We start from the raw sequence: 24190 nt of genomic DNA on the forward strand, positions 1-24190 counted from the left end.
GTGGTCCCCCCCAACTGCTCTCCCCTTCAGGCCTGCCACCCCCAACTGCCCTCACCTGCAGTCCTGGTCCCCCCCCCAACTGCCATCCCCTGCTGATCTGGTCTCCCCCAACTGCCCTCCTCTGCCGGCCTGGTCACCCCTAACTGTCCTCCCCTGCTGGCCTGGTCACCCCTAACTTCCCACAACTGCCCTCCCCTGCAGGCCATCTTGTGGTGGCCATCTTGTGTCCACCTGGGGCAGCCATCTTTGACCACATGGGGGTGGCCATCTTGTGTCTTGGGTGTGACGGTCAATTTGTATATTACTTTTATTAGATAGGATACACATGTATCCTATCTAATAATAGACAAATATGCAAATTGATTAGATAGGATACACATGTATCCTATCTAATAATAGACAAATATGCAAATTGACCATACCTCCGACACACCCACAAGCCACGCCCACCATCCAATCAGAGCGACTATGCAAATTAACCCAAACCAAGATGGCTATAGCCACAGAGAGCAAGGTTTCCTAGGTAACAGAGGAAGCCAAGGTTTCCACCTGCCCTTGCCAGGCCTAAGCCTCCACTCAAGCTACAAAGTTTCAATTATAGAAGGTAAACAAATTCAAACAAATGGCGGCAGAATGGAGCTTGAGAGAGCAGGCCAGGGTTGCCGCTGGCAACAGGGGAAGCAAAGCTTTCCGCACACCCTGGCCGGGCTTACCTGCTTAAGGCAACAAAGTTTCAATTATAACCCCAACACAAATGGCTGCCGGCCCTCAGAGGGAGCCCCAGGGTTGGCTCCGCTCCAGGCTACAAAGTTTCAATTGTAGAAGGAAAATAAATTCCAGATACCAGGGCCTCTGCTTGGGTTGCCAGGGGGCGTGGCCGGCCTGCAAACCACCACAGGCCCCTCGCTCAGGCCGCCCCACACCCCAAGGGAACCCCAACCTGATCCGGGACACCCTTCAGGGCAAACCAGCTGGCCCCCACCCCTGTACCAGGCCTCTATCCTATCTAATAAAAGAGTAATATACAAATTGATCATCACTGCAACACACAATATAGCTGCCTCCATGTGGTCAAAGATCCTGCCCCCATGTGGACACAAGATGGCCACCACAAGATGGCCAGCAGGAGAGGGCAGTTGGGAGGCACCCGGCCTGCAAGGGAGGGCAGTTGAGAGGGACCAAGCCTGCAAGGGAGGGCAGTTGGAGGCGATCAACCTGCAGGGGAAGGCAGTTAGGGGTGACCAGGCCAGCAGAGGAGGGAAGTTGGGGGCAAACAGGCTGGCAGCAGAGTGGTTAGGGGGTGATCAGGCTGGCAGGCAGAAGCAGTTAGGGGCAATCAGGAAGGCAGGCAGGCAAGCAGTTGGGAGCCAGCAGTCCTGGATTGTGGGATGTCCGACTGCCCGTTTAGGATCGGGCCTAAACAGGCAGTCGGACATCCCTCAAGGGGTCCCATATTGGAGAGGGTACAGGCTAGGCTGAGGGACAACTCCCCTTCCTGCACGAATTTTGTGCACTGGGCCTCTAGTATACTATAAAGGATATACTGTTGAAATAACTGTGCATGTTCTTTTTAAAAATTGTGTTAAATGTCACTTGGAATATTCTTCTTTGAATACTTATGCCACCAACTCCACATATAATTAAGTTCATTTATTTTATTTAGCTTTCATTTTTATGGCATTTTTAATATTAAATTTGTTTTATAATTATGCAAATGATTTTATGTTTCCAACTTTATATATATTTATATAATATATATTTATATTATATGTTTATATACATATTTTATATATATACAGCCAAATCATTCATCATTGATGTTTCTATCTCTCTCTCCCTCTCCTTTCATCTCTGAAATCAATACAAAAATGCGTATACACACACACACACACACACACACCCTGGCCAGTGTAGCTCAGTTGGTTGGGTGTGGTACTGTGCACTTAAGGGTTGCCAGTTTGATTCCGGGTCCAGGCAAGAGCCAGGATTATAGGCTCTACCTCTGGTGGGGGGCATGCAGGAGGCAGCTGATCAATGTGTTTCTCTCACATCAATGTTTCTCTCTCCCTCTTCCTTCCTCTCTCTCTAATAATCAATAAAAAAATATTTTTTAAAAAAACTTTTAAAATAAACAAAACCATTTACCTATAAGGAGAAAGAAAACAGGGTGGTAAAGATAAAATAGTAGGAAGATTTCTCATGAAACTCATTTTATATAATATATATATATATATATATATATATATATATATATGTAATATAAATATACATAAAGTTGGAACCATATAAAATCATTTGCATAATTATAAAACAAATTTAATATTAAAAATGCCATAAAAATGAAAGCTAAATAAAATAAACTTAGTTATATATGGAGTTGCTGGCATAACTATTCAGAGAAGAATATTCCAAGTGACATTTAACACAATTTTTAAAAAGAACATGCACAGTTATTTCAACAGCATATCCTTTATAGTATATACACTAAGAAAAAGAAATTTAAAGTCAGAACAACAAAACAGGAACTTAAATTATCCCTAATCAAATTTTTATGGTATTGATTGGTAGTGGTGTAATTTTGTTGCATGTATAGTATGAGAAAAAGCAAATAAGTTGGTGTTTTTGGAAGTCAATTTTACTATGGGACAAAAAAGAAACATAAAATCAATGTTACATAAAAACACTGTGATCCTGAATTTGGAAAAAGCAAATAAGTTGGTGTTTTTGGAAGTCAATTTTACTATGGGACAAAAAAGAAACATAAAATCAATGTTACATAAAAACACTGTGATCCTGAATTTGAACTGGGTATAGCAGAATGAACATTTTGTATTTAAAAATATCTATTTCTTCATTTAGTCTACTGTAAATGCCAAAAAAAGGGTGGGGGAATCATCGCAATAACAAGAAGCAGACATCTGTGTACCCAGATTATGGTCGCTAAACACCGTTTGTCTTTGAAAAGAATTCCTGAAGCAAAGGCTGAGTCCAGGTTTGGGACAGGAAATGTCCAAAATAAGCCTAGAATATCCTATCACACCATTAAGTGTGAAAACTATCAAAGATTATTGGGGTCACATTGAGAACCTATTTGAAGAGGCCAAATTGAAGTGGCTCCTACTGGTCAAAGATGAATAACTACAATGGAATGAAATATAATAAATATATCTTAATATATGAGTTCATAATAAGATTTAGAAAAATTCATTGTTCATCTCTGAAGGATACTATGAAATAATCTTATTATTTTGAAAACTGGTAAAGAAAACAAATTAAGAATTTATTCAACATTTCCTATCCAATGTGCCTTAGGTTACCTAATTTGAAATTATGTTTGTATGTACATATATATGTTTATATGTATATGTGTGTTCTATATAGTATATATACATATATCTTAAGATTTCAAATTAATGTTTCTTTTTTTATAAAATAATTTTTAAAATGTTACTGATGTATACTAACAGTTATTGTGATCAAGTGTACAATTTGTTTATTCCAAGGCAGACAAAACAAAGAAGGAATATGATACCATTATCCTTATCTATCTCTATATATAAAAAGCCAGCGACCAGAACACCAGAACGACCGGAACCACCGGTCGCTACGATGCCCACTGCGGCCAGCACACCTGCCCAATCGGCCGGCCAACCTCCCATGGCCCCTCCCCCCAGCTGTTCTGCCCCTGATCAGCCTCTCCCACTCAGATTGAGGGTGGGGTGGCTGGCCAACCACCCCCCGCAGCCCCCTCCCCGGCTGGCCTCGCCCCTGATTGCCCCCCCTACTCCAATAGGGGGCAGGGCCAGCCGGCCAACCTCCTGTAGCCCCACCCCCTGGCCAGCCCCACCCCCGATGGGCCTCCACCACCCTGATCGGCCTGTGGCCCCTCCTTCCAGCCAGCTCCGTCTCCAGCCCACCACCCTTGGCCCCTCCCCCAGGCTGCTGGCCCCCGATCAACCCCCCAACCCCACAGCCCCTTTCCCGACGAGCCATCCAGCCAACCTCCCACTGTTTCCTCCTCCCGACAGGCCCGGCCCCGATCCGCCAATTGGGGCCAGGCCGGCTGGACCCCACCTGTGCATGAATTTGTGCACTGGGCCTCTAGTCTAATAAATAAGACATACCAAATCAATAAAACAAACTTAAAACGTTAGAGTAACATATCAAAGTTTTTTAAAGTAATTGTATTGCAACTGTATAGACATCATTTTTATGGTCTTCTGCATAGCAAGCCTCCATGAAAATGAGGGGCAATAATCTATAATAATAAAAGCATAATATGCTAATTAGACAGGATGTCCTTTCTGGACATCCTTCCTTCTGGACAAAGCCGCAGTGGGTGGGGGCCATGGCAGAGGCGGCAGAGGCCCTGGCCACGGTGGACAGGGGCTGGGGCCAAGGCCCTTGCATGAATTTCATGCATCGGGTCTCTAGTAATGAATATATTTAACTTGATTGAGTTAACTCCATTACCAGACTGTTGCTCACCCAAGGCAATCTTATACAGCTGTGTAGATCATACACAGCACCACTCCATGGACAGAATATACTGAATCCGGGTCATATCAGTTCCTGAAAGTCAAAAGTTAAATTTTCAGAAATTTTACAAGCTGGTTATTAAACACAGTCATTCCCATAAACAAATATTTTTAAATTTAAATAAAATATATTAAAAACAAATAAATACATGAAACTTATACATTTTATTATGCTTTACTATCATCTATGCACTTGAAGTTATTTATATCCATTGTACTAGTATGGCAAAACAAAACTATACAGTATTTAGTTGTATGCTACTGCCTGTTTCTTCCCAACATTGTGATCAGTGATGTCACATTGGTAGCTTGAAAGACGACTGTGGGAATGTTTACATGTTGGAAATTGGCAAATACTACACATCAAGGCATAACTTAATGTTTTGTCAATAGTCTAGACTATTAGGAAAGTGATGGGAAAATGTTAATGCAAATTGAAATAGCACAAAAAATGGGAAAATAAAAATTTTCCAATTTTTGAAAACTATTAACAAATTAGCAAGAAGTCATATCAATGATGAAAATTTTTTTTATTTACATAAGAAAGCATACATTTTCCCTATCAGGTTTGGCTCAGGGAATTAGAGCGTTGGCCTGTGGACTGAAGGGTCCCAGGTTCAATTCTGGTCAAGAGCACATGCCCCGGTAGGGGGCACGCAAGAGGCAGCATATCAATGATTCTTATCATTGATGTTTCTATGTCTCTCTCCCTCTCCCTTTCTCTCTGAAATCCATAAAAATATATTTTAAACAAATAAAGTATACATTTTTGTTACCAGAAAGATATTTACCTGCACACCTCTGCTGTTGGGGAGAACCACAATCACTAGCCCGTGAGTAGTGGTGCACAGTCAAATTTAGAGATGTTAACACCCCCAAATATTTGACACAATGTGATAAATACTCTACTGGAGGAATTCAAAGTAAAATGTATGCACATTAGAGAAACTGATTATTTTTACTGGGTGGAGATGGGGGAAGGAGAACTCACATGATAATTTGTGAAAAGGTCCATGTCTTTTTTAGTGATTAGGCCTTGTTTGCACTGTAGTCTGTCTTTAATGTATTATTTTCAGCGTTAAACTTTGTAATAATTTAGCCCTGAATTACAGTTTCAAGCTATTCAATGTACTGACACATGCCATTTTGGAAAACCCTCAGAAATCAAAGAAATGGTCTTTTTTAGGGTCATAAAGAAATATTTTTATCTCATATCTGATTTCAAAAATTCATATGAATACTTTCCCTCTTGATAGCCACCATCTTTCAAGCTGGAAAACGAAAGTTTTGAAATCACTGCTCATTTATTTTTACAGCATTCTCAAAAATATAAACTCAAGGTCCAAAATTCAATCAGAAGCACAATTTTCACTACTTTCTTTAAAAACAATAAAAAATGGCCAGTGTGGCTCAGCTGGTTCAATTCCAGGTCAGGGCACATGCCCAGGTTGCAGGCTCGATCCCCAGTAGCGGGGCGTGCAGGAGGCAGCCAACCCATGATGTTTCTTATCAGTGTTTCTATCTCTCTCTCCCTCTCCCTTCCCTTTTCTCTAAAAATCAATAAAAACATTTAAAACAAACAAACAACAGCAAAAACTGAATCAAGCCAGTGTGGCTCAGTTTGTTGGGCACTGTCCCATGCTCCAAAAGGTTTCTGGGTTCAATTCCCCATCAGGACACATGGCCAGGTTGAGGGCTGGATCCCTGGTAGGGGGTGCAGGAGGCAGCCCATCAGTGTCTCCCTCTCACATAGATGTCTCTCTCTCTCCCCGTCTCCTTTCCTCTCTTTCTAAAAATCAATTTAAATTCTTTTTTTTTAAAGAAAAACAAAACCGAATCAAAATCAGAGCCCATATTGTTTACAGACAATTATGCTCTAGGAATAATGTAGTTTGAGAAATAATACTCATGTCAACTCTACTTAGTATAGTGATGTTGTTCCTTGTACTCTGTCAATACTGATTCCAACACACCTTTCCCAGAAAAATTTTTGGTTCACATTATAATCAAACCAAATTTTAAAAATGTCTTTCTCTTTAGCATGGATTTCTAATGATTATAAAACAACAACAAGCTGTCAAGTGCTCCTGCCTCATAAATGAACTGTACATAGGTAAAAAGTTTATTAGTACTCTTCGTACAAGTTTCATCCAACTGAAAAGTATCTATTAGCATGTACATGTTAGAGTAACTGTACTTTCCTGTTGTATATTATTGATATTGTAGTGTCTAAAGTAGCACATTAAAGGAATTTTGCCAGCAGTTAATTCTGACTTCTCACCAGATGTAATTATTTATTATTTTGCTGCTGGTTTAATAAACTTGGCAACTGTGTGGTTTTGCACCTGCTTTTTCTCTGAGTGCAACACAGAGAAAAAAAAAATTGGGTTCAGTTCTTTGAGATTTTTTGAGAACTACTCATGAAAGGCAACACAATTAAACAGTTCCTTAGCTTTAGTGTCTTCTCCACCTAAGACAAAAATACTGGAATGCATTATTTTGTGCTTATTTTGGGAAGATTTTACTATTTTACCAGAATAGTTTACAAAAAAAAAAAAAGTCATTAGGTTTTGTATAAAAGAGTCAATGACTTTAAGATATCCGTAGCCCAAATAAGTTCAAATTAGTTTTTTATAACCCCTCCTTCTCACCTCATCTACCTATAACCTTTCTCTCTCCCATTCTTCACGGAGAGGCAATCCACAAGAGAGAGAGAAATTATCCTAAGTGAAGCAAAACGAATGACAAAAATCACCTGTAAACAAGGTAATATAAACTGGATCTTTAAAAAGGGCAAAAAAGAAATTTATAACTGTGAGCTACCTACTATGGCTGCACTATATGAAGAGAGGGAGACAACTCAGGTGCAGTTTTTGTAATAGAGGAATTGGGTTCAGTTCTTTGAGATTTTTTGAGAACTACTCATGAAAGGGAACATGTCACTTCTATAGGGAGATAGCCCTCAGAAGTTAGATCACTTCCTCCATTCAGTTCTGCCAGGAAATCATCCCTAATCCTTCACCTTTCACCTTTTCGTCATCTCTTCCCAACAGCTGTTGATATTTTCACATACCAAGAACATTGTAAGGAGACCCTAGACATCTATTCCTCTAGTATTTTAGGTGTTTTATTGATGAATCTTAAATTCATCATTAATCTTGAGATTAAGATAAACATTTTGGGAGGAGATGCGGGGCTAGATACCATACATACTATGCTGATATTCTCTCCACTTCAGTAATTCATGCTGTGAATTCTAGTCACCTTTATCATCACAAACTCTCGTAATGTTTTCTCAATTCCAGGAGTCTCTAAACTCTACATCTATTGTCCTGTCCAATGACAGAGCTTGAAAAATCTTTCAAAGCAGTAAGTTGAAGCAACAGTAGAGATCATCTTGTTTGATTCCTGTCTTCCCGGGGAACAATGTCATTTGTTACCTAATGTCCAACAAATGTTTTTTGAGAAAAACATTTTTCATAGATTCTTTTTTCCATTTATTTCAAATAGGAGGGTAAATATTATCCAGTTACTCCATCTTGTTCAGAAACAAAAGCCCCTACTAATTTATTTTTTAATATATTTTTATTGACTTCAGAGAGGAAGGGAAAGGGAGAGAGAGAGAAACACCAATGATGAGAGAGAATAATTGATTGGCTGCCTCCTGCATGCCCCCTACTGGGGATTAAGCCTGCAACCTGGGATTGAACCAGTAACCTCCTGGTTCACAGATCTATGCTCAACCACCAAGCCACACATGGCTGGGCAGTTTCTTATATTTTCTTAATGGTCAACCTAATGGGTGTGAAGTGGTATCTCACTGTGGTTTTGATTTTCATTTCCTTGATGACTAAATAATGTTGAGCATCTTTTTGCATACTTTTTAGCCATTTGTATACATTCTTTAGATAAATGTCTATTCAGACCCTTTGCTCATTTTTCAATTGACTTTTTAAAAAAATTTTTTATTATTGATTTCAGAGAGGAAGTGAGAGGGAGGGAGAGATAGAAACATCAATGATGAGAATCATTGATCCGCTGCCACCTGCAAACCCCCTATTGGGGATTGAGCCCACAATCCAGACATGTGCCCTTGACCAGAATCGAACCTTGAACCCTTCAGTCTGCAGGCTGATGCTCTATCCACTGAGCCAAACTAGCTGGGGCAAGTTGCTGAATTTGATACATTTAAGCTGAAATTATTCTCTCACTACCCTTTTATGTTCATAGGATCTATAGTGAAAAACTTTTCAATCTTAATATTGGTGGTGTTTATTTATTTTTTTCTGATCATCTATGTACAGATATAGCAATTTTGTTTCTTTTTTAAAAATCATCTTTTGGTTTTGTCCATTTTCTCTATTTTTTTCTTTTTGTTCTGTGTTTCTGTGGTTAATTTCTGTTATCTTTATTCTTTTCTACCTGTACTTTACTTTGGATTTACTTTTCTTTTTCTACCTTCTTAGTGTGGAATCTTAGGTCACTGATTTTAGAACTTTCTTACTTTCCAATTTAAGGAATTAAATCTGTGTTGCAGAGTAAACACTGTTTCATCTGCTTGCCCCAAATTTTGATATGTTGCATTTTCACTATTATTCACTTAAAGTTATTTTCTAATTTCCCTAGTGATTTCTTTTTTCGCCCTGTGATTTGTTTAGAAGTATGTTGTCATCCTAGCTGATTTGGCTCAGTGGCTACAGCATTGGTGTGCAGACTGAAGGGTCCCAGGTCCAATTCTTGTCAGGGGCACATGCCCAGGTTTTAGGCTCATTCCCCAGTGGGGGGCATGCAGGAGGCACCAGATCAATGATTCTCATCACTGACGTTTCTATATCTCTCTCCCTCTCTCTACCTCTCTGAAATCAATGAAAATATAGATATAGGGGGATCCAAGATGGCTGCCAATGGATGGCAGGCTGCAAAATAGTGTGAGAGTGAAAAAACTAAAGGAGAGTGCGTGGACATGCGGGGAATGTCAGTATTTGTGAGTGAGGGACAGCTATATTCCAAGGGGCTGTTGGGGACTGGCAGACCGGCACCCTGACCAGGCAGCCTCTACTGTGGTTGAAATCTCTCCCGGAGTAGCCGGCTCTGCCTCAGAGGCCGCACCATCTTGAAGGGGAAATGGCTGTGATTGCAATCCCAGCCTTACCTTCAACTGGGGAGATCTCGGATACCTCCCAGGACCTTACAACCCCAACGCCCAAAATCCAACCTCCCTGACCACGGGCACCTGGGAGGTCTGCTCAAGGGGAGACAAAGCAGAGCGAATTCGCGGACGGGCCCTGTGCCTTCTCACAGAGCAGAAGGAAAAGCTGAATCAAAGAGCACCCACCAGGAACTGGCAGATTAAACACAGCTGGCAATCCGTGGATGGGAAGGTCAGATATTGCCTAGAGAAAGTCAACACAGGAGAGAGAGAGCTACATTACCAGAAAACCTGAGAGGAGAGATCATGGGGAGACAAAGAAACAGCCTGCATATGAAAGAAAAGCAGGCATCACCAGAAAAGGAAGTAAATGAAATGGAGGCAATCAATATGACAGAGAAAAAATTCAGAACAATGGTCATAAGGTAGCTGAAAAGGATGGAAGACAAATTCAACAATATGTGTAAGAACCAAGAGGAAATGAAGAAGAACCAAGAAGAAATGAAAAATGACATCGCTGCAATAAAGAACTCAATAGAAAGCATCAGCAGTAGACTAGAAGAAGTGGAGGACCGCATCCATGAGCTAGGAAGTATCTAGAAAAAAAAAACTTAAAAAACAGGAGGAGAGCCTAAGGGAACTTTGGGACAACATGAAATGAAACAACATCTGCATAATAGAGGTACATGAAGGAGAGAAAACTGAGCAAGGAATAGAAAACATGTTTGAAGAAATAATGACAGAAAACTTCCCGGATAATGGGAAGAAAAAACTCACACAGGTCCAAGAAGCTCACAGAATCCCAAACAAGATGAACCCCAAAAGACTGACACCAAGACACATTATAATTAAACTGGCAAACACCAACGACAAAGTAAGAATCTTAAAGGTTGCCAGAGAGAGACAGAAAGTTACCTACAAAGGATCTCCCATCAGACTAGCGACTGATTTCTCAACAGAAACACATCAGGCCAGAAGGGAATGGAATGAAATATACAAAGGCATGCAAAGCAAGGGTCTGAACCCAAGAATACTATACCCAGCAATGCTATCAATAAAAATTGAGGGTGAAATCAGCAGCTTCACAGACAAAAAGGGACTAAGGGAGTTTATTACCACCAAACCAGCAATGCAAAAAATGCTAAAGGGTATGCTATAAAAAGAAGAAATAGGAAGAAGGAACACAGCCATAAAGAATAAAAATGGTGACAAACAAGTACATATCCTACCTAATAATAGAGTAATATGCAAATTGACCACACCTTCGCTACGCCTAAGCCACGCCCACCAGCCAATCAGGAGCAAATATACAAATAACCCAACCAAGATGGCTACAGCCACTGAGAGCAGGAGGGTTTCCGCAGTAACAAAAGAAGCCAAGCTTCCGCGCCTCCTGTTGCCAGCCTAAGCCTCCACTCAAGGCTACAAAGTTTCGATTATAGAAGGTGAATTAACTCCAACAGAAATCGCTGCTGGCCGTGGAGTGAGCAGCAGGCTTGGCTTTGCTCCAGGCTACAAAGTTTCAATTGTAGAAGGTAAATAAATTCCAGATACCAGGGCCTCCTCTTAGGTTGCCAGGGGGTGTGGCCGGCCTGCACACCACCACAGGCCTCTCGCTCAGGCCGCCCCACACCCCAAAGGAACCCCCACCCTTCAGGGCAAACCAGTCAGCCCCCACCCATGCACCAGGCCTCTATCCTATCTAATAAAAGAGTAATATGCAGATTGACCATCACTGCAACACACAATATAGCTGTCCCCATGTGGTCAAAGATCCTGCCCCCATGTGGACACAAGATGGTCACCACAAGATGGCAAGCAGGGGAGGGCAGTTGGGAGGCACCAGGCCTGCAAGGGAGGGCAGTTGGAGGCGATCAACCCTGCAGGGGAGGGCAGTTAGGGGTGACCAGGCCGGCAGAGGAGGGAAGTTGGGGGCAAACAGGCTGGCTGGGGAGCAGTTAGGCATCCATCAGGCTAACAGCAGAGTGGTTAGGGGGTGATCAGGCTGGCAGGCAGGTGATCAGTTGGGAGCCAGCAGTCCTGGATTGTGAGAGGGATGTCCGACTGCCCATTTAGGCCCGATCCCACTGGGCAGTCGGACATCACTCGAGGGGTCCCAGATTGGAGAGGGTGCAGGCTGGGCTGAGGGACACCCCCCCTCCACACACAAATTTCATGCACCGGGCCTCTAGTCAATAATAATTTTAAATATAAATGAATTAAATGCCCCAATCAAAAGACATAGGGTAGCTGAGTGGATAAGAAAACATGACCCATATATCGGCTGTCTACAGGAAACCCATCTTAGAACAAAGGACTCACATAGACTGATGGTGAAGGGATGGAAAAAGGTTTTTCAGGTGAATGCAAATGAAAAAAAAGCTGGGTAACAATACTTATATTCGACAAATTAGACCTAAAAGTGAAGGCCATCACAAGAGGTAAGGAAGGCCACTTCATAATACTAAAGGGAGCAATTCAACAAGAAGATATAACTATGAGAAACATATATGCACCCAATGCAGGAGCACCCAAATACATAAAAAAATCTTCTGGAGGATATCAAGGGAGAGATGACAGCAATACAGTCATAGTAGGGGACTGTAATACCTCACTAACACCACTGGACAAATCCTCTAAACAAAAAATCAGCAAAGAAATATCAATCCTAAATGACTCACTAGATCAGATGGAATTAATTGACATCGTCAGAACATTCCACCCCAAAGCCACAGAATATACATTCTTCTCAAGTGCACATGGGTCATTTTCAAAAATAGACCACATATTGAGCATAGGCAAAGTCTCTTCAAATTCAAGAAGATAGAAATCATATCAAGCATCTTCTCAGATCACAATGGCAAAAAAAAACACTAGAAATCAACTATAATAAAAACAATAAAAAAACCAAATACCTGGAGGCTAAATAGCATGTTATTAAACAAAGACTGGGTTATCAAAGAGATCAAAGAAGAAATAAAAAGCATCATGGCAACAAATGACAATGAAAACACAACAATCCAAAATCTATGGGACACACAGCAAAAGGAGTTTTGAGAGGGAACTTCATAGCTCTGCAGGCCTATCTCAAAAAACAAGAAAAGATGGTAATAAATTATGTAACCCTACAACTCAAAAGAGTTAGAAAGAGAGCAACAAGAAAAGCCCAGTGTAAGCAGAAGGAAGGAAATAATAAAGATCAGAGTGGAGATAAATGACATAGAGAGAAAAAAAAATACAAAAGATCAACAATACCAAGAGCTGGTTCTTTGAAAGGATAAACAAGATTGATGAACCTCTAGCCAGGCTCACCAAGAAGCAAAGAGAGAGAGAGGACCCAAATAAACAAAATCAGATATGAAAGAGGCAAAGTAACAACCGATCCCACAGAAATACAAATGATTATGTAAAAATACTATGAACAACTCTATTTCAACAAAATTGACAACCTAGATGAAATGGACATATTCTTAGAAAAATACAAGCTCCCAAAACTCAATCAAAAAGAATTTAAAAAAAAACCTGATTAGGCCGATAACTACCGAAGAAATTGAAGCAGTGATAAAAAATCTTTCAGCAAACAAGCCCTGGTCTGGATGGCATTACAGGGGAGTTCCACCAAACATTCAAAGAAGAACTAAAACCTATCCTCCTCAGACTATTCCAAAAAATTCAAAAGGAAGGCACACTTCCAAGCTTTTTCTATGAAGCCAGCATTACCCTAATTCCAAAACCAGATAAAGACACCACAAAAAAAAAAGAACTACAAGCCAATATCCTTAATGAACATAGATGCTAAAATACTCAACAAAATTATAGCAAACTGGATCCAGCATTACATTAGAAAGATCATACACCATGACCAAGTGGGATTTATTCCAGGAATGCAAGGCTGGTACAATATCCAGCAGTACATAGTTTGATCTTCTTTTTTTTTATCTACTTCCTCTGCCTTTTAATTGTAATGTTTAGTTCTTAATGATTTAATACAATTATCATTACTGGATTTTATTCAACCATTTTTTTTGTTGTTCTCTCGGCTGTTAGTTACTACTGTTCCTTCTTTTGTGTCTTTTAAAATTTAAATAATTTTTAGTATTTCATTTTATTATTACTACTGGCTTATGAGCTACACCTCTTTGTATTTTTTGTTAGTGATTTTTGTAAGGAATATAATATGCATCTCTAATCTTTCAGAATTCAACCAGAATACCTTTTCATGTAAAATATAAACATCTCACAAGCACATAGGTCTCTTTAATCACCACCCCCACAACACACACCATACTTTGTTATAGTTTTGAATATTTCCTAGTAGTTTTATATATTTACTAGAGGCCCGGTGCATGAAATTCATGCACTGAGTGGGTCCCCCAGCCTGACCTGTACCCTCTCACAGTGCGGGAGCCCCGTGATCAATCGCCCCAAAGAGGTAGGCCCTGCCCACCCATCTGGGGCTCCTCAATGGATTGCCCCAAAGAGGCAGGCCGGAGCTGCGGGACCCCCGGCCTTGCCGAGCGAAGCCACAGGACCCGCCTCTGCGCTGCACACGCAGCATCAAGTCCCTGCCCACCCGCGTGCACCCCCTGCACACGCAGCCTCCTGGTGATTGCTTGTTATGGCGTGAGGGTGTCATGGCTTGAGGGCGTCACGACCACATAGGCTTTTATTAATAGGATTTTATTATACATTTATATATTACATCTGCATACCTTGAAAACACCAAGGGCAATGTTATAATTTTATTTTAAACATCCATGTCCTTTTAAAGAGCTTAAGAGGATAAAAATACTTTTTAATTTTTATCTAGATACTTACCATTTCTTATTCTCTTCAGTTGCTCCTGAATATCCAAGTTTTCTGTAATATTATTTCTTTTCCCTTTGAAGAACTATCATCACCATTTCTTGTAGTACAGTTCTGCTGGAGACAAATTTCTCTTAGTTTTCCATTAATAAAATTATCTTAATTTTGCCATCATTTCTGAAGAATATTTTCATGGGACACAGAAGTTTGAGCTGACCAATTTACTGTTTTAGCTTTAAAGTCTGGCTGCTATGATTTCTGATGAAAAATCTGTTGGCATTTGAATCATTGTTCTTTTGTATGTAAAGCATTACTTTTCTCCTGTCTGCCTTTGTGATTTTCTCTTTATCTTAGGGTTTCATATTATAATGTGTCTAGGTATAGTTTTCATCAAATAGTCCTCATGGTTCTAAACTGCACTTTAGCATGCCTCATCCCTTGATTTTCTGTTATATCCAATATATAAGTCCTCTAATTCTGGCCCTCCCTTACTATATACTTTCTTCACTCATCAGCTGTCAATGTTGGAATGGCCAGAACTACTGATTTACAAGTTTATATTTTATCATTCAATTGAGACATTAGAGCTCCTTAGCAATACAGTAATTCTCTCAGAGGACCATTCCAAGTAAAAGCATGCATGCATTAAGAGAGAAAATACATAGCAACACACTACAAAAGACATTAAAAACTAGCTTCCTTCTAGAAGACACGATGTCAAATTCTTGTTAAAGTTTATAATATTTTTAAATAAGTTCAAAAGTAAAAGTTTCCACTTTTAGAAGCAGAGAACAGATCAAAGATAATTATACTTTTAGGGGTGATTTTACCAATTACACAAAAGAGAATTGTCCAGTCTTTCTGAAGTTTTCAGAGGTCTACTGAGTCAGTGAACATGAACTCTTTTTCTCAGAAGTACTCAAGATATTGGTCAAACTAGTAGAAGCAAAGTGTTCACATATTCTTAGTAAAGAATCTGATATACTTATGACACCGAGATCAAAGACCAGAAATGCTTATGCTAGTTGCCTTTCAGCATGTATTTTCCCTGCTAATGGCCACTTCTCAGGGATATATAGTTTATAAACATATGAGTAAGTCCTTTTATAAAACAACTAATATATTTAATATGGTTAAACTACTCTTACAATGGTTCTCTCGTTAGCTGCCCAAGTATATAGTCATGCTGTCAGACTTCAGAGAGAACTGAAAATTCTTCAATTCATGTTCATTTCAGGAACCCTACTCCTTTGTTGTTTTTTCGTTTTGCATATATTGTTAACATGGTATAGTCGACAGTATTTAACTTTCAATATAAGTAAACATTCAAGATTTTTGTATATAAGAATAGCACTCTAGTGGCAAGAAAATAGTAATTTTGCTTAAAAAGACTTCTCATCCTCATGTCCTAACTGGTTTGGCTCAGTGGATAGAGTGTCGGCCTGCGGACTGAGGGGTCCCAGGTTAGATTCCAGTCAAGGGCATGTACCTTGGTTATGGGCACATCCCCAGTAGGAGGTGTGCAGGAGGCAGCTGATTGATGTTTCTCTCTCATCGATGTTTCTAACTCTCTATCCCTCTCCCTTCCTCTCTGTAAAAAATTAATAAAATATATATTTTTTAAAAGACTTCTCATAATCAATAGGAAAAAATAAAGATTTATGGAATTAAAAGTAAAGATGAAATAGTATAACAATTATGAATATACTTAAGGATTATAATTTAACTAATTTATACTATCGTACTTGTTAAATACACGAATTGTAACCTTGTAATCACTAGTTCCAAGGGATCGCATTCTACATAAATAATCTTCAACCACTGTCAATACTGTCTACTTTTTCTTTCTTATAATTCTCTCAATTTGAAAAGATACACCATAAAAATAGAATTGTGTGGTTTTCATTAAAATATAAGAGATAGAAATTAGATAACACTGCATCTTGTGCAGCATCCTGGGTCCCTAGAATCCTTGTTGAAATAGACAGTTGGCAGTGATACTAACCAGAGTGAAGGTTTTCCAGGGATAAGCAGCACCTACTTTATTTTTTCTGGAGGAAGGGGACTGTAATGACTCCTCCCATTGCTTATTATTCTGGGGAGGTTTTGCCAGCTATCCTTATAAGTACACAGCATACACTTAGCATATTTCTGGGAGTTTATTAGGAGGCAGGTGAGTTACAGGTCAAACCCCAAGCTTTGTCTAAAAGCAGGCCACGAACTTCTTTGAAGGTTCCCTCAATATACTTGTAACCACATATTTAAGTTCTTATATCAAACAGTAGAGGCCTGGTGCGTGAAAATTCATGCACTGGAGGTGTGGTCCCTCAGCCCAGCCTGCCCCCTCTCACAGTCCGGGAGCCCTCAGGGGCGGGAGGCAACCCGGCGATCAGGGGAAGGCGACGCCCCATCACAACCAACAGTTGGACATGCCTCTCACAATGTTGTTGCTGCTGTTGCTGCTGTTGCTCCATAGCATCTCTCTGTACTGTGTTTCATACTCGCCATGCTGGGGTTGCACCGCAGGTTTATGAAGTTCAAGGCCTGGCCCTAGGGGTTCAGGCCTCCCATTGCTTGCTGCTGCATGGCGTTCAGATTCAGCAGGATGGGCTAGAGCTGAAGGCCGGGCTGGCTGGCCACTTACTTGGCTGTGTGCTATTTGATGAGAGCTGCCATCGCTGAGGGGTTTGACTTGAGGATGTTGAGCATGTGTTGCTGCTGGGGAAGCTGGGAGACTTTAGGGTCTGCAGCAGGTCCTGCAGGGCACCTGGAGAGATGTTCTGAGGTGGCTGCACCTTGGGTCTGCATAGACATCAGGGGTCTGGGCGTGCCTCACATTGACTGTTGCTGGAGGATGGGTGCCGGCTGCCACTGCTGGGGCTTGGGCAGCAGAATAACAGGCCCACTGACTTGATTGGGTCACATTCAGGCCCACGGTGGCCATCTGGCTCTCAGGGGCATACCGTTGTTGGTGCTCACCCAGTACAGATGCTGCTGCTGCTGTGCCTCACGTGTAATCTGCTGGGCACCTCCACTGCTGCAGGTGGGCCTGGGCGGGGGGTGGTGGGGCTGGCACCTTGTTAGTGGGCTTCCCAGTGCAAACTATGGTGGGGGGGCTGAGTTCTGGCCACGCTAGAGAAGCCAGCTAGTGACATGCTCACAGGTGAGGTCTGGGGCAGAGTTGGGGGCTGTGGTGTCCAGGGTGTGCTGGGATGCAGTGTGGGGGGCCAGGGTGGTGCTGAAGGAGGGGAAGGGAGACTCGGCTGGGGCACGGTGCAGGAGTTGATGGTGGCATCCACTGGCGCATGAGCTACGTGTGCTGCCGGCGGTGCTGTGTCTTCTGCTGGTGGAGCTTCTGCTTGATGTTGAGGCAGTAGGGAATGGGGCATGTGTTTTCTTGGCAGTGTTTGGCATGGGAGCAACAAAGGGCCATGAACTGCTTGCACACTCCGCAACATCCATTGGTCTTGCGCTGGCAGCCCTTGGTGTGCTGCACAACCCACCTCATCTCCTGGCAGGACGGCTGCGGGCAGTTGGCGTTGCGGTACTGGTGGGCATGCTTCAGGGACTGGATGCAGCACTGGATGGACTGGTGCCGCCACTCCGAGAAGCTCCTGAACTGCGGCTCACCCGCCACCACTGCGGGAGCAGAGGCAGCCCCGCCTACACCGCTTCTGCTCCCCCTCCTCCTCTGCTCCGGCTCCCCTGCCTCCTCTGCTCTGGCTCCACAGCAGCGGTTACCACCTCCTCCCCAATGGCTCCCTTGGCAGTGGCAGCGCTGTTTCCTGAGCAACCAGCAGAAGAGCTCTCAGGACCCTCCTGCCTGGATTTGCCAAGAAACAGGCTGTTTTGGAGCCAACTTTTATTGTACTTGCCACGGCGATGAATCAAGCATTCTGCCAGGCCACTCACGCTGCCCGCTCTCAGCAGTCGCTCCCCCGGGACTAGAGGACTTTGGCGGGACTGAGAGAACTGGGCGCCGCTACCTTGTGGCTATGGGTGCCGACATATTTGTGATGGAGTGACAGTTAATTTGCATATTACCCTTTTATTAGATGGGACTAGAGGCCCGGTGCACGAAATTCATGCACGGCTGTGTGTCTCTCAGCCCAGACTGCACCCACTCCAATCTGGGACCCCTCGAGGGATGTCCCACTGCCCGTTTAGGCCCGATCCTGGTAGGGTAGGGCCTAAATGGGCAGTCCGATATCCCTCTCACAATCCAGGACTGCTGGCTCCCAAATGCTCACCTGTCTGCCTTCCTGATTGCCCCTAACTGCTTCTGCCTGCCAGTCTGATCACCCCCTAACCACTCCCCTACCAGCCTGATTGATGCATAACTGCTCCGCTAACAGCCTGTTTGCCCCTAACTGCCCTCCCCTGCAGGCTTGGTCACCTCTAACTGCCCTCCCCTACAGTCCTGGTCCCCCGCAACTGCTCTTCCCTGCGGGCCTGGGTCACCCCCAACTGCCCTTCCCTGCAGGCCCAGTCTCCCCCAACTTCCCTCCTCTGCCAGCCTGGTCACCCCTAACTGCCCTCCCCTGCAGGCTTGATTGCCCCCAACTGCCCTCCCTTGCAGGCCTGGTCCCTCCCAACTGGCCTGCCCTGCTGGCCATCTTGTGGCGGCCATCTTGTGTCCACATGGAGGCAGCCATCTTGTGTGTTGGAGTGATGGTCAATCTGCGTATTACTCTTTTATTAGATAGGATAGAGGCCTGGTGCATGGGTAGGGGCCAGCTGGTTTGCCCTGAAGGGTATCCCGGATCAGGGAGGGGGTTCCCTTGGGACATGGGGCGGCCTGGGTGAGGGGCCTGTGGTGGTTTGCAGGCCGGCCACGCCCCCCAGTGACCCAAGTGGAGGCCCTGGTATCTGGGATTTATTTATCTTCTATAATTGAAACTTTGTAGCCTTGAGCGGAGCCAAGCTTCCTGCTTGCTCTGTGGCCTCAGCCATTTTTGTTGGGATATATTTATCTTCTATAATTGAAACTTTATAGTGGAGGCCAAGGCAGGCCAGGGCTGTGGGAGCTTGGCTTCCTCCATTACGGGGGGCAACCCAAGCCTCCTGTTCTCTCCAGCTCTGTGGCTGCCACCATTTTTGTTGGGATTTATTTATCTTCTATAATAGAAACTTTATAGCCTTGAGTGGAGGCCTGGGCCGGCCAGGGTGTGCAGAAAGCTTGGCTTCCTCCATTGCCGGGGAAACCCAAGCCTCCTGCTCGCTCCATGGCTGCAGCTATCTTGGTTGAGTTAATTTGCATACTTGCTCCTGATTGGCTGGTGGGTGTGGCTTGTGGGTATAGCGGAGTGATGTTAATTTGCATATTAGTCTTCTATTAGATAGATAGAATTCTAAGGATTAGCAAACCATTTCTCCAAAGTCCATTCCTTAATCCTTGGTGAGTTATTATTTAGCCAGTAGCCATGAGGTATACACTTTTGGTACATACATCGTCACTGTGCTGCATAATCTCTAATTTGGAATAATAGATTTCGATACATTTACAGGTATGACTCTACTGAGCACAATTTGTTCCTTTTGAACATCATCTTAAACTTAGAGCTTTTTACAAATTCAACTGGTTCCAGTTATTATAATCATGGTCTTTTTTTTTTCATGTTTGAATTATCAAAATTTAGCCAATAAAAGATCTTTGAAGTTGGCATCTTTGTAGGTACTTCCAGGCATCTTGGAGAGTATTCTTGCTTCTCACAATAATATTTTTCCTGACTGTAAACATGAAAGCAGTTTTCTCCAAAGAATTCTGGCTCATTTCAGTGGACAATGGTATTAGCAGAAAGCCAACAAACAAGATATTTAAACTCCAATGGCTTTAGTTTCCTTTCTAGATCATACTGATAATCCAGGGCTCCTTGGAGAAATGGCTCATATTAAGGCTGAGAAAGAAAATGTACAAGACAAGCATAAAATATCTTGTAATGGAAAAGAAAAAAGTGCTCAAAAAATGAGATACCAAGAAATAAATTTAACAAAAGAAGTATAAGACTTATATACCTGAAACAACAAATCATTGTTGAAAGAAATTAAAGAAGCTCTAAATAATGGAAAAATATCCCATGTTCATGGCTTCAAATACTTAACATTAATAAAATGGCAATATTCCCCAAAATGATAAGAGATTCAGCACAATTCCCATTCAACTCTGAGATACATCCCCCAACCCAGAAAGCTGATTCCAGTATTGATATGAAACCCACAAGGGAACTGAGAAAACCAAAACCATGCTGTAAAAAAAGAGAACAAGGTTGGAGGACTAACACTTCCAAAATTTGAAACTTACTACAAAGCAACAGTAATCAAGACAATGTGGTACTGGCATGAGGAAAGACATGCAGATCAATGAAAAGAATTTAAGAGACCAAAAATAAATACTAACATCTATGGTAAATTGATTTTTGACAAGAGTACCAAGATAATTCAATGGGAAAAGAAAAAATGGCACTGATAAAACTGGATATCCACATACAAAAGAATTAGTTGGATCTCTACCTCACACATACACAAAAATTAACTCAAAAATGGATCATGGACCTAAATAGAATAGCAGAAACTATAAAACTCCTAAAAGAAAACATAAAAGTAAATCCTCATGACCTTGGGTTAGGCAATGATTTCTTAGATATAACCACAAAAAGCACAAACATTAAAGAAAAAAACAACAACATAAATTAAACCTCATTAAAATTAGAAACTTTTATGTTTCAAAGGAAGCAAACAAGAAAGTGAAAAGACAACTTACAAAGTAGAATAAAATATTTGCAAATAATATATCTAACAAGGGACTTTTGTCCAGGATATATAAAGAACTTACTGTTAAAAAAAATAAAAATAGGGAAAGGATATAAATAGACATTTCTAAAAAAACAAAAAAAAAAACAAAAAAACATGTATAAATGACCAATAAGCACATGAACAGATGATCAATATCATAAGTTCTTAGGGAAATCCAAATCAAAACCAGTAAGATATCATTTCACACCCACTAGGATAGCTAAAATAAAAATGGTAGTTAATAACAAGTTTTGGTGAAGATGTAGAGAAATGGGAGCCCTCATACATTGCTGGTGGGTAGAAAAAATGGTACAGCTGCTTTACAAACCAGTTTTCAATTCATTCATCAAAATGCTAAACATAAAGTTACCATGTGACCCAGAAATTCCACCTCAAGGTATATACCCAGAAGAATTAAAAACATATGCCCACACAAAATCATCTACATGAATGCTCACAGAAACACTAATCACAATAGCAAAAATATGGAAACTACCTGTTCATCAAATGATGAACTGATAAACAAAATGGGGTATTATCCATACAATGGGATATTATTTGGTAATAAAATATAATGGCATACCAATATTTGTTTCAATAAGGATGAACCTTGAAAACATTAATTGACAGAAACCACTAAAAAACAATAACATATGCTGCCCTGGCTGGTGTGCCTCAGTTGATTGGCCATCATCCAATGCATTGAAAGGTTGTGGGTTTAATTCCTGGTCAGGGTACATGCCTGGGTTGCTGGCTTGTTTCCTGGTAGGGAGCATGCAGGAGGCAGCCAGTCAATGTTTCACTCTCACATTGCTGTTTCTTTCCCTATCTCCTTTCCTCTTCCTCTGAAAAAAATCAGTTGGGCATCCCCCGAGGGCTCCCGGACTGCAAGAGGGCACAGGCCAGGCTGAAGGACCCCCCCACCCCTGAGTGCACAAATGTCGTGCACTGGGCCTCTAGTCTATCTACACTAATAAAAGAGAAAAATGCTAATTGACCGTACCTTTGCTATGCCCACAGCCAATCAGAGCGAGTATGCTAATTAACCCAACAAAGATGGCGGTTAAGTTGCATACGCTGAGGGAGGGAGGAATGAAGACTGAAGAGAGCTTAGAAGGGAGAGGGAGGAAAAATGGAAAGCAAGGTGGCTGCCAGAGGGAAAGCACGGCCTCAATGGCTGTGGCAGGGGGCGGGGCGGGGCAGGGCGGAGTGGGCGGCAGTGGCAGCGGCAGTTGCGAGCGTGGCCGTGGTGGCCGCTTGCAGAAATCTTCCTGCAAACGGGCTCCTAGTATATATATATAAAAGCCTAAGCGACTGAACGACCGGTCAACCAGTCACTATGATGTGCACTGACCACCAGGGGGAAGATGCTCAATGCAGGAGCTGCCCCCTGGTGGTCAGTGCACTCCCACAGTGGGAGTGCCACTCAACTGACTGATGGGTGCCAGACACCGGGCTCATGGCTGGCAAGTGCAACTGTGGCAGCGTGAGCTTCTCCTGCCTCCGCAGCAGTGCTACTGAATGGCATCTGCAGTAGGCACAGTGGGGCTGGGATGCGCAGGAGCGGCACAGCGCCCAGCCCAGGTTCGGGCTCCTCCCAAGCCGCTTGCCGCTTCACACACTACTACATCCCCGAGAGGTCCCAGATTGCGAGAGGGCGCAAGGCAGGCTGAGGAACCCCAGGCCTCTAGTATGCATATAAGCATAACCCATGGACATAGACAATAGTGAGGTAGGCCTGGAGGGGGTGGGAGTACAGGGTGGAGGAGGTCAATGAGGGAAAAAAGGAGACATCTGTAATCCTTTCAACAATAAAGATAAATTTTAAAAATCAAATACTTATTATTAAACCAAAAGTTAATTTTTTGTTTTTCTATAGTCAATTTTATCAAGTTTATTTTCTTAATGTGGTTAAAAAAATTTCCCTATCTTAGATAATACAGGAATTCTTCCATGTTTTTTTCTAGTACCTATATGGTTTCATTTTGTACATTTCCATTTTTCACAGTTAAATTCAGAATTTATTCTGGTGTATGGTGTGAGAAACTTTTCATTTATAGCTTTCCCTTTATGCCTGTCTAGTTTATCCCAGTAATACTTATTTAAAAGTCTTTCTTTCCCCATTGATCTTAAATGCTATTTTTACAAATATGCTTGAGTCTAATAATGGACTTTTAAATTGTATTTTAGTTGGCTGGAACTACTATTTCAATTATAGTAGGTGTATTATGTATTTTAATATCTGGAAATACTAGCCTCCCTTTATTGCTCTTCTTTTCATAATATTCATGGTTATTCTTGCTTTTTTGGTTCTCCCTAATAAACTTTATAGTCCATTTTTTCTTGCTATCAACAAACAAAAAACCCAGAAGGTATCTATCTGTATTGAGGCTTAAATTTCAATTTATAAATTAACTTAAGCACAGCCATTATGGCTCAGTGATTGACATTCAACCTATGAAAGAGGAGGTCATGTTCAATTCCCAGTCAGGGCAAATTTCCCAGGTTGCAGGCTTGATCCCCAGTGTGGGGCATGCAAAAGGCAGCCAATCAATGATTCTCTCTCATCATTGATCTCTCCTTTTCTCTTCTTTTCCCTTCCTCTCTGAAATCAATAAAAAATATTTTTTTAAAAAAGAATAATTTACTTTTTGAAGATAAGGTTTATATCCAAAAATAACATGTCTTTATGTTGAGTCATATCTTCTTTAAAATATTTTGTTTCATGTGGTATTAGGCATTTTGTATTAGATTTATGCTTAGTTATTTTTTTGCTCTATTATTTTTCTTTTGCTATTGAAAATTTATTCTTCTCTTACCATTACATCTCTGCTTATTTCTATGTCCATGTGATGTTAATTTTTTTTTGTTAAGTTTATAACCTGCTATTTAAATGCTCTTACTG

General features: G+C 41.7%; 1 long non-coding RNA gene across 1 annotated transcript in view; it reads right to left on the reverse strand.

The window, feature by feature from the left end:
- Positions 1-4256: 4256 nt before the first annotated feature.
- Positions 4257-24190, reverse strand: part of LOC114230487 (uncharacterized) — a 57487-nt gene continuing 37553 nt past the window's right edge. The window contains exons 4-5 of the long non-coding RNA XR_003616406.2: positions 14506-14607; positions 4257-4572 (exon numbers count right to left, since the gene is read on the reverse strand). This is a non-coding gene — a long non-coding RNA (uncharacterized LOC114230487). The remainder of the gene's footprint in view (positions 4573-14505; positions 14608-24190) is intronic.

Source organism: Eptesicus fuscus, chromosome 11 (genome assembly GCF_027574615.1).
Source record: "Eptesicus fuscus isolate TK198812 chromosome 11, DD_ASM_mEF_20220401, whole genome shotgun sequence".
In the NCBI taxonomy this organism is placed as follows: domain Eukaryota; kingdom Metazoa; phylum Chordata; class Mammalia; order Chiroptera; family Vespertilionidae; genus Eptesicus; species Eptesicus fuscus.